The following is an 11595-nucleotide window of genomic DNA, read 5'->3' as shown; positions in this document are numbered from 1 at the left end:
TTTATTCTCCCTTCAAATTTCTAGTTTAGCTAATTGACAGCACAACTTGATAAGCTAGATCTAGGCAACTGCTACAAAGAAGTTGAGGAAAGAAGTCAGAAGAGCAGAGATGCTGCAGTATGAGAATGCAYGAACATGGTAAAGTAGCAAGTAAACAGTCATCCACTGGAAATAACCAATAAATCTTTAGAGCTGATGTGCAATTCAAAAATGCTGGAGCTGACAGACTAGGACAAAACAGTCAATTTACAAACTCTGATTTTCTCTCTCTACTAGGTATGGCCAGCAAGGTATGCAGAATCCTTACCACTGCTTTCTGACAAAGAACTTGCGCTTGTCTTCTTGCAATAACTACTCTCTGCTAATCAAAAAGCCTTGGCCAGGCATACAATGTGTAATCACTAACTTCAAACCAAGATCCACTTGTTATTTTATGTCTAGTTAGCATCAGCTTACACTCTTGCGAGAACTTTCAATTCTGGGGAATATTATGAGGAGAAGGAGAAAAGGAGTACATCTGTGTCTTAAGCCACAGTATAGAGCAAGTTTGCAGCTTCTCTCCTAGGTTCAGGATAGATGTTGAAGTTTTTCACTGACCTTTCACAGTGGTTTGTAGCAGTCTCTCTTCCTCACAAGGTAATGGCACAGAACATTGCTGTGAGAGAACTGGTGGTCATCATTCTTTTCAATTTGGGATAAACTGTAGTAATTAATGCGCTTAAGCTGAGATTTATCTTCTGATCACTGAATCTACATCAGACAAGAGCACTCTTTAGTCCCCCTCATACTCTTCCCTAAAATAAAACAGCTGGTGGGGATCAAATACAAGTATTAATTAGGACATATGAGAATTTCAATGCTGATGGCCTACATGCCCAAGACAAAAACTATTCCACTAATCTGTAAGTAAGGGACCCAATACAACAGGCCAAAATTCAAGTTTTCCATTAACTGGGAGACCTTTAACAAGTTCGCTCCACCTGCTACCCTCAAATAAGAAACAAGATATATACAAATTCAATAATTTCTAGCTCATGGGAAGACTACAGTTGTTTGAAATTTCTGTCCACCTCCCAGATGAAATATGCTCTTCAGAACATGCCTCTGTTCAGCAGCCAATCTTTTCAATTTTTGCAATATCTAACCTAGAAGTCAAGTATTCCAGACAGTCAGAAGCTATGGACCATGAAGGCTAAAACATAAATGCCTCAAAATGTCCAGCTAAGCCCAGCAGACTGAGAACCAGTTTTTGCTTTTTTCGGACACCTCTGGATGTTTTAATCTCTTTTACCCTCTGCTAAGACCCAGAGTTGTTTTATATACTTCTAAGTTGCAGCCACAGTAAGAGACTGAAGTAGGAGACGCAGGTCTGAAGAGAGAATCCAGTACCTTCAATCTTACTCTCTTTTTCCAGACTGTGATTGATATTTACAGGGAAACTGCATTGCTTAACAAACATCCCCTCAAACTGTGACGCAGAGGAGCATGCAAGATATCCAGTAACTTGCAGCTCTGTAAAACGTGAAGTATCACTCCTTATGCTCATGTCTTTTTAAAGCACCTTTGACAAAGGCTCCCTGAAAGAGGTGGAATATGTGGGAAAGTAACTAAGAGGCACCTGCAGGAGCRCAGAACCAGAGGAGATAAGGGTTGTTCTCCCCCTCCCCGTGAACGCAGACTATATATTGACCAGTACAAAGATAACCCTTAAAAAAAAAATCAAAGCATCAAACCCAAATTACTTCAAACTTTCTCTATTTGTAAAATGACCATGATACAAGGACTTTCTGGGGTAACTATAAGATGTTCATACTTACACTGTTTAAGCGCATGGAAAATCATTTTGTAACAAGGAAAAAAAAAAAAGAAAAGGCTCCGACTCACAAGTTTTGGATTTGATCAGAAACAAGTTCGCTAATTTTTCACCTTCTGAACAGCACACTTGATAAATTTATTAAAAATAAACTCTATATTTTTCAGGAGATACAGTGATCTGGCTTTGTTACATTATTCAATGGTATTTTATTATATAGTCCTCTGTGGACAATTTACATACATCTTTCCAGTGGTTTTCTCCTCTCTCTTCCTAGGGATTATATTTACTGCTGGCAACACACAAAAAAGTAGTTCAGACTGTACATTCTGTCATTAACAAGTATCAGCTTAAATGCTGCAAATTTGCCTACTGGTAGTCAAATAGCATACAAATAATGAATGTAAAAAGTACTTAAATATACAACAACTAAAAATAACCACCTAGGACACACCTATCCCAATCACTGAAAGAGTTTTACAGTTTTGGAGGAAAAAGAATAAAATTACTTGCAACAGGATGGCATGATAGCTTCCATATTTTCAGAAACAGAGATAACTGTAAAACCATGGACCCACCTTCAAGTAGTCCTTAAAAAGTTACAGCTCTTCATCTCGTCAAGTATTGCAGGGGCCAATTTCACTACGAATTAGCCTTCCAAGGCCAACCACTACTATACTGCCAGGATGCCACTTACAGTTCAGTACCAGCAGACTATCACATCATTAGAGCCTCTCTGTTTCATTATGCAGCTTACAGAAGGTGCTTATCAGAATTAGGGACCAGGCTGTGACATCTGTGGGACTTCAGCCAATGTAGCTGCCAATTTCCTGAGCCAGAAACATTGCTTCCTGCTCACCATGAACCACACTCAGCCAGAAAGATGTACAGCATGTTCAGTAGTCTACACTGCTAAATAGGCTATGCTTGCAAGAAAAGCAGTGACTTAGGACAGAAAGTGACATTATGAAATATGGTCTTTTTCTTCTCCCCAGAGGAGGAAAAATTCAGGACAGGAAGGACACACAGAGAAATCAGGGGAATTCATCCTCAAGTTGCCAGTAACCTTCCTTACTGAACTAAGTCTTTCAGCATTAGGAACATTGCCTTGGTAGGCAAAGAGGACAGAAGATACCCAGAGAATATCTGGCCTTGGAGCACACAGAAGGGTGGGTAGGAGRAGAAAGGACCAGCAAAAAGGACCCTGCCCTAGCCAAAGTGGATCCAGGCACACAGCAGCAACAGAACACAACAGGCAAAGTCTGCCAGCTAAACAACCTATTTATAAAACGTTAACCTATGCACATCCTTTTGACTCAGCCAAGTCACTCTGCACTGGCTCAGACCTTAATCTGAATTAGTACTGGAACTAGATTTACCATTTCTTGAACTATGGCTCATTTTCTCTAGAAACCTTTATTCTCAATTTACCCATTGAAAAATTAAGCAGGCATCCATCTGCATGTAGCTAGAGACAGTGCAAACACATTGCTAGCACAAAACCCAAAAGAACTTGAAGAATGAGATTCCTGTTAAAATTTTGCATTAGCTAACATTAAGTTTTACCTGATTTCTACACCCAAAATCAAAGTTCTTGAATGGTAAATATAACGGTTGGACTAAAAAAAAAGAAAAAGACTGGAGAAAACACTGAATTTTTTTAAAGCTTTGATGGGGATAAGGATACAAAATCTTGCTTCCACAGCTTAATGTACATTTTTTAAACATTTAAAAATCAGGACATGGGAAATTTTTTTTTTTCCTGAGCCTCTGCATCCACATCTATAAATAGTCGTTGCTTTCAAACTTTTATACAATTTAACATCCTTATCTGATCCACAAAACTAAGTATGTATTTTATCTTCATAGCATATCTGAAGCTGTAAAACACTGATCTATAGATGCAGTTTAACTCATCTCTCCGTACACGTAGAAGTGCTCTACGGTTATGGCATGTGTTCTACCCTGTAATAATCTGTTATAATTTAGAAGAAAAAAAAAATCAATGCTAGTAATAAACTACCTCTGGGCTGGACAAGGCAGTGCTTTGCATTGATTCAGAATGACAAGGTGAAGACCAAGTCACCAATGTTTCCTTTAAGAACCAAAGTAAGAGAACTATTTCTGGCAGATTTAAGGTCAGCGTAAGTAGTCATCAATAACCCATACGTTTTACGGCTGTTTGACAGAATTCATAATTGTGTTGGTAAATTCAGTTTAATCCCTAGCGCTGCGCACACCAAACTACAACACTCAGCTATCCAACACAGATTGCTATTTGATATCCTTTCTGGCTATGGCTACAAAAAATGTTGGTTTTGAATTGAGCATGGCCAAGAACTGATCTTTCACACTTACAAACTTCCTATTTACTTTTCAAGTCACAGGGGCTACTTTAAGAATGAAGATTATTCCTAGAGAAGTTGTATGATCAGATCCTTTTTGGAAACAGGAAAAATGCACACTGGCAAATACACCTTTGTAAGCTATTACGCATCCAGCAGGGTTAAATCTTTAACTGAAAACACACTCTAATCTATCTTCATCATAAACCTTATGCTTTCAACTTAAAGCCATGGTTTAAACTTCAAGGCACAAACCCTGCAGGTAGTACTAGGTGCTACACAGCAAGATAAGCAATCATACTTAAAACAGAGGTTAATTCAATTTCAGAAGTGGAGAGAGAAGCTTTTCGGGAAGAGCGGAAGCATCACCTTTTGAAGGAGGAACAAACCAAGGAAGTTATACCTTTGAAAGTCTGAGAAAGAAATCAAATTAAATTTGGGAAATGCAGAGGAATTCTGCTGGCTAAAATTCAAAATGCTGATTTTACTGCAGCTGTGAGTTTTGAAACCTTCCTAAAAGTAGCCAGAGATTTCAAAAGACGTAAACTGTGGTGTTTGCAAAACATGGTATAAAATATACAAAGGCCCTTGCTATTTTAGTAGCCAATGTACAGACAAGGTTATTTGACAGGTATTTGACAACAGCGAACTGCAACGTTACAACACACTTTTATTTCTGCAGTCACATGTAAGCTGTAGACAATTACAAGACATGATCAGCAAATACCATAAAGCCTTTGATCCATTTGGAGAACACACTGAACAAAGAGCTCAAATCCGGGTGACCAAATCTTGGGCCTTACTTTTTTTTGGTAAGGCATGGGGTTCTGTTAGCTTCTGTCTCAGTATTTCCTGTTGTTTCTGACCCTGATCACCTTGCACCATGCCTACAGGGTGCACATTAATTCTGTCCCTAAACTGAGATGAATTAAGCAGCTTGCGCTCCCACTGTAACTTCCATCCCACTGGGGTTAAGAAGAGTCAAAATGCCCAGTTCAGCCCTGACCAATCCAGTCCTACAGCCAAAGCGTTTCATGACCACTAACATCTATAGCAGCTGCGTGTTGTTTCATGTTTTTCTGTTCTAGACTGTATTTAGGGGTAGACAGATCACAGTTACTTAATCAGTTAAAAGAACAAAGCAAGTTCTGGCTTATGAGCTTTGCAGCCTGGACTGTGACTGTCTGGTTGCCCCCTCTCCAACTGATCCAAGTCACTTACCCTCATCCAAATCAGCCAGATCACTCACTAGGAGTGAATATTTCCTCCCTCTCCCTTCACTGAAATAATTAATAAATGCTTGCTTCTGTGTTTCAGGGCAAATCTATTTTCCTTCTTGAAGACAAAAATTGAAGCTTTATTTTAGGACATGATTCCCCAAGCAAAAGTGTTAAACCTGAAATTGATGACACGGAAAAATGGATTAAAATTGAATACATAGAGCCAATTTGTATTTACTGAATAGCCCTATCATCAGAGCAGTTGATATTTTCACTGTAAACATCTGTCATGACACTGTCAAATTTTCATATTTTTCTTCTAACATGTAATTCCAAATCACAAACTAGCAGAAAAATAAACCTGGAAAGCATCTTAATAACTGAGATTGTCAAGAACATTTCTGACAAACAACAGTGCAAGTAAATACTGTTTTTGCCTTATCAGAGGCATGGACTAGATAACTGCTTGAGGTCCCTTCCAGTTCTACAAACCCAAATCACAGCAACAGCTAAGAATGAAGGCATAAAAAAATCATTTTCTTTGCATATGTAGAGTTTACTGAATCCAGTACATATGTTCTGAGTATCAGATGTGTTTTCTCACGTACAGGAGCAATGGATGAAGGGGATGAGGGAAGAACTCTCTTTGCAATTAATGTTCTTGTTCCAAATATCTTAGGTGCAAATTTCAGCAGCTTCAGCTATCAAAGTTCAGTGTATTCACTGGATATAGCCTATATTTTCCCCTCTTTGTAAGAAGGCATCTTTCTTTATACCATTTTGGAATGCCTGGAAACACAAGACAAAAGCAATGAAAGAGGAAACATCTAAAAAATTGTCTAGCTTTATATTTATGCATCTACAGATATAGCTATTGCATGTACAACTGGCAGGAGTTAGAAGAGTATGAGATTTCACCAAATACCTTCATCTAGCACRGATATTTTTACTTGAAGAACATTTGCATTCCCTTTATCTCCAGATGTGAGAATTCAGGATCATGCTGAAGCCTCTAAAATTTTATACAGAAGAATAAATCTTATTTTCAAATATTATCAGTCCCTTAGAGCTACAAAAGAATTTAACAAGAGTTGTGGTACCTCGTGCAAAGCTTCATCTGATTTAACTACAGGTTACAAATTAATCAGAGGTAAAATCAGACTGTGCTTAAGAAATACTGGATTAAAATCTACCCACTACAACACACTGCCTCTTCCAGTGCATAGACAGGATTGTTTTTAACTATTGAAAATCTATAAATATTAAATAATTTCTAAAAGCAAGTAGTAGCTACAAGACACACTGATTTCTCATTTCCTTGGTCAGAAATGCATACTACTAAACATACTTCCACCAACCCAAATAAATACTCTTGTCCTGGTACTTGTTTACAACTCTCCGATTTATCATGTTGACTTGCCCTCATTTAATCTGAGGCATTTCTCTCTTATTCTGCCTATTCCAGAAACTTAGGTATTGTATTTATTATCTTGAAAACATAACAATTATCTCCAACATACACACACAGATACACACTCAATTCTACTACTCACTCCTTTGAAGACAATGTGGGTGCAAAGGTCTAAGGAATATGAACCAGCCACTAAATTAGGAAAAAAGTCTCCAAATCAGTATGGATCTGAAGACTCAGGACAGACTCAACAGCAGTAACAGAAGAGAGAGAAAAAAAAAATCTAACTACTTCTAAAATGAGCACTCTTAGAGGTATTTGACAAGGTGCCTGATTCGGAGAGCCAGGAGGCTCCTGTGATCTAGTACGATGAACAATAAATCCCTTGCAACCCAGCATGCAGTTTTTCCAAGCAGGAAGTTTGGCTTGCAATGGGGAATGGGACTGGGATACCCACTTTATAAATTTCCCTGTTACATATTCTTTCTCCCCAGCATAGATACTAAACAGCCAATTGAATCTGAAAACAACATTTGATCTTTTAACTAAGGTGCAAAAAAACTTTTATAATTGAGATATATAAAGAAAACTGTATGTTTGTTTATAGTTTTTCACTTAAGACATTTTCCCCCTAAGCTTTTAATCATTTTACTGAAATATTTCAGAAATTTTTGCTGGAAATCCAGCCTTCTCCCTTTGTTCTTCCAAAAAAGAGAGAAAGAAGTTTTCAAACAGTCCTATGAATGACTCCACTATGAGATATGGAATGTGACAGCTTTCCATAGCAGATCACTTGCAACTTTAGAAGAAAGCAGCACTGTGAGGTGCCACAAAATAATTTCTGTACCAGACAATGCAGAAAAAAGTTCTGTTTTACTTAAGTGCACAGCTGATCCTAGAAACAAGTCTATCCACATTTTCCAGGAAAAATTATGCACTACAAAAAAAAAAAAAAAAAAATCACAGTACAGTGCATGTTCCCTTTTACACGCATCAGTGTTTGGCCTGGCCCTTCAGTTATTAACTTGCATTCTGTCTCCAAAGTGACATCCAAAGACACAGAAAGCACACTCCTTCAGATCTTTAATAGCTTTTTTAAAAAGTTAACATTTACCATGCATTGAAATAGTGTGGTTCTGGCATTACAGATTCTTTGAAAATGAACAGCTTTTCAGTTTAACATACTTCCAGTTTTGCTTTATTATTTAAAAATCAAAGAGGCAGCTTCACTGCCTTGTAAACAGTTCTGAGAACATCCCTTAGCTGCATGTCAAAACTCTAGACACAGCTAAAAAGATGGAAGAGATTTATCTTTTGCTCTTACATTTTTAGTCCTACAAAACCATGACTTTTAATTAATTTCTAAAGCAACACATCTTCAATAAAAGGAATATTGTACGAAGGTACAATCCTAAAGTATGATGTGCTGAAAGTTCTTTTGATTTCATTTAAACTGTATGTTTTTACTTGACACGTAGGTCAGATGATAGCAGAAAGATATTTTAAAAATTAAACTATTATTGGTTACATAACTCAACTCAAAAACGGGCTTCAGCTGAAACTTCTCTTTCTTATCTATTAAAATTCACTTAATATCAATAACTGACTTTAGCAGTAAGTATTATCCAGAAAAAAAATACACTAGAACCAAATCCTCTATCCTGATTTGACTTCATGCATCAGAAGTCAGCCAGCAAATAAAGGTTTAAACAAATATAACTGAAAAATCTGTTCACACTCACTGTATAACAATCATAATAAATATTTAAATATCAAATAAGAGTTATCCAACTATTTATGAAATACTCTTAGGTAAAATAAATACACTAATAGTAAAAATGCAAGGGACAAACAAGTTTCTGGATTCCATATATTTTATTTATCATCCCTCTGCCCAACCTTCGAAACAACCATTTTGTAGAAGAAGAAAAACATTCTGAAACACTTAGGTTTTTATGAACATATTCAAATATTTTTAAGAGAAAGAATATTTAAAGGTCCATTAAGTTTAAATACAGAGGAAGTTATTTTGGGGGAAGAGACAAATACTACTGGCAAACAGAGGTCTTGTGAGCTTAAAATACCAGAAAAATCCAGAGAATGGAACTGGAATAAAGCAAAGCAATTTTAAAAACTGATTTGTTTACACATTTAATTCCAGTATTCTATAACCAGTAGGAAGAAGATAACCATTTCCTAGTGTTCAATACCTTTCTCCTTTTTCTTAAAGGTTAAAGCAGCATGAGCACTTAACTGAAGTCACTAATAAAAGAGACAAATGTAAACATGCTAAATTCTGTAGTTAAAAGTTGTGGATTCCTTTCTTATTTCTAAGACCTAAACCATTTTTCGCACTTCTAAAAAGTTACTCAATACTATGGCTACTCAGTTTTAGAGATTAAAGACTTCAACTCAGTTTAAAAGGATTTTTTTTTTTAAATTTAACCTCTCTCCTACAACCCTCAGTTGAAATTTCAAAAACAATCAAAATACTACATTTTGAAACTCATTACTAAAAGCTCCAAGAAATCACTTTGGTTATAACCCTGCAAGGTTACTTGCTAAGTCCTACTAACCTATGGTTAACATTGCTCCCTGTACATTATTGCTAGCATCAAAGACAGTAAGTTGCAATACACAACAAAAGACATAGTTATATACAATCTCTTTAGCAGTCAGTGCTGCAGGAATAAAAGATGAACTGAATAGACAGGCTGGCTTCAAAGCACTTGAAATGCCTACGGTCTACTCCTGCTGTTGGCTTTTGTTCTCAAAGTTGTTAGCTATTCCTTCTGTTGTTTACACTAAATATTCATTAGTAAGATGAGGCATAAGTTTATTTTATCTTAATAAGCCAAAAATGAGGAAAAACATCCAGATATAGTTGAAAGATAGAATTAGTTCAAGTTGTGGATGACTGCTATGCCAAATTCAAAAACCAGTAAGCCAGGCAGAATGGGAAGGGGGGAGAAGGAAAAAAAAAAAAAGACGTTTGTTCATAGAAAATAATTCAATACAAGAGGTTTTTGGAGAATTCTGAGATTCCCTCTTCCTTTCTTCCCACAAGCCTTTTGCTTAGAGCAGTTCTCAAAGTATTATGGTAAAATAAATAGTTTGAAGGAAGTTTTAAGCATCCCATTGCCCTAAGAGGCTTTAGGAAATGCTTTCAGGCATTAGTATACTAAAACACATTTTTCTGGTGTTATATAGAGTTACATAGAAAAAAAAAACAGTAGATCACTCTAACAGTAGTGCCTGAATCAAGGCTACTTTTTGGGGGAAAGTATCAAGGGAATTTGTACTTTAAGACAGGTGTTAACCATAGGGTCGCTTCCCCCTGAAAAGTCCTTGCCTTCCTTGTCTCAGTTTACCTCCCCTTTCCAGGCTCACTCAGGCAGCTTTCCCCCCAACTTTCTAACCAGTCTATTTCCTTGCACCGGAGGTACAAGGTACACTTCAGTCCTCCTCTTCCGAGATGCACAGGGTACTCAAATCCCAGTTTCTAGACGAAGAGCAGCCACAGCAAGAAATGCCAAAGTGCAGCCAGCAATGTGGGCATTGGATGGAGTCACGCAGATGAAAGCTCTACAGAGATTACCCAGAAGTCGTCTGTTGCCAATAATGATTTTTCAAGCACTTAAAACTAACAAATGTGAATGCCATTAGTGGGAAAAAAAAATCCTTGATAGGGTCTATACCATCCCAAGTCTTGAGACCTCACTCCAAAACAGAGGAGCTAGACCTGGGAACCATTTTTTGCTAAATGTCTCAACTAACTTCAGCCTGTAAGTCAAGAATTTTCCTATCATATTCTTCTGTTAAAAAAATCCAAAATTAGCTACAAGATTACTGAGATTTTTAACTTGAACAGCTGAAGTCTGGCAAAGTTACATGCACCTATAAATACACTGAACTTGACAAGGTTTTTATCCTCTCCCTTATTCTCTGAACAGAAGCTAAGTAACTCAAGACTCAAGGGACACTATGGACCCACCTACAGTAAAAGGTGAACAGAGATCCAATGGATAATTTGTATTCCTCTGGGCACATTATTATAATACTGCTTATAAAACATCTGTATGCTAGTGCATTAGCGTCTACAGATTAATGATTAGATTGTTTTCTACAAGATATACTCCAGGAGAAATAGGAATTAATTAAGAAAGCCTAGCTAGCTAGTCCTTTAATAAACTGTTCTGTCTTGGCTTCTCAAATTCAACCAAACATTCAGATTATTCCAGATCTACAGGATGTAATTAATTATTCGCCTAATGCTGAAGAAGCATCAGGCGCACTGTCAAGATGACTCTGAATGAATCGCGGGCTGCCAGCGACAAATACAGACCAAGAAGTTGTGACAGCTGGGCATTTTTCAGATGACTGAAGACGACTGTATGGGGAATACCTCCCCAAAAAAGTCTTTCTACTTGCACCAACTCTAGACTCAACCATTTCCCGTTGCCTGTTCCTGTTTTCCTGTTAGTTGATAGAAACCCCTGTGTCTATATACGCTGTCATGCAGAGTGAGAGACGAGAAGGGACAGCTAAATTTGCTGGGCCTATGCCGCCTACACACGAGCTTCTCCAGTTCCCACTATATCAGTATGCTAGGGAGAAAAACTCAACCCACCAAAAGCCGTCTTTGATGGATTCTGTCTTTAAGTGGAAGTGAAAATCATACGTGATTAGATCGCAAAAGTGAAAGGCAGCGCAGAGGCTCAGGATGACCCCAACAACTTCGGGATTCGGGGCGGGGGCCCAGCACCATCCCGCACTTTGAGGGGGGTCAGGGCAGGGTGGGGCAGG

This window comes from Apteryx rowi, unplaced genomic scaffold (assembly GCF_003343035.1).
Source record: "Apteryx rowi isolate R43461 unplaced genomic scaffold, aptRow1 scaffold_472, whole genome shotgun sequence".
Taxonomy (NCBI): domain Eukaryota; kingdom Metazoa; phylum Chordata; class Aves; order Apterygiformes; family Apterygidae; genus Apteryx; species Apteryx rowi.
The sequence above is the reverse complement of the archived record's forward strand: the minus strand, read 5'-3'. Positions refer to the sequence as shown.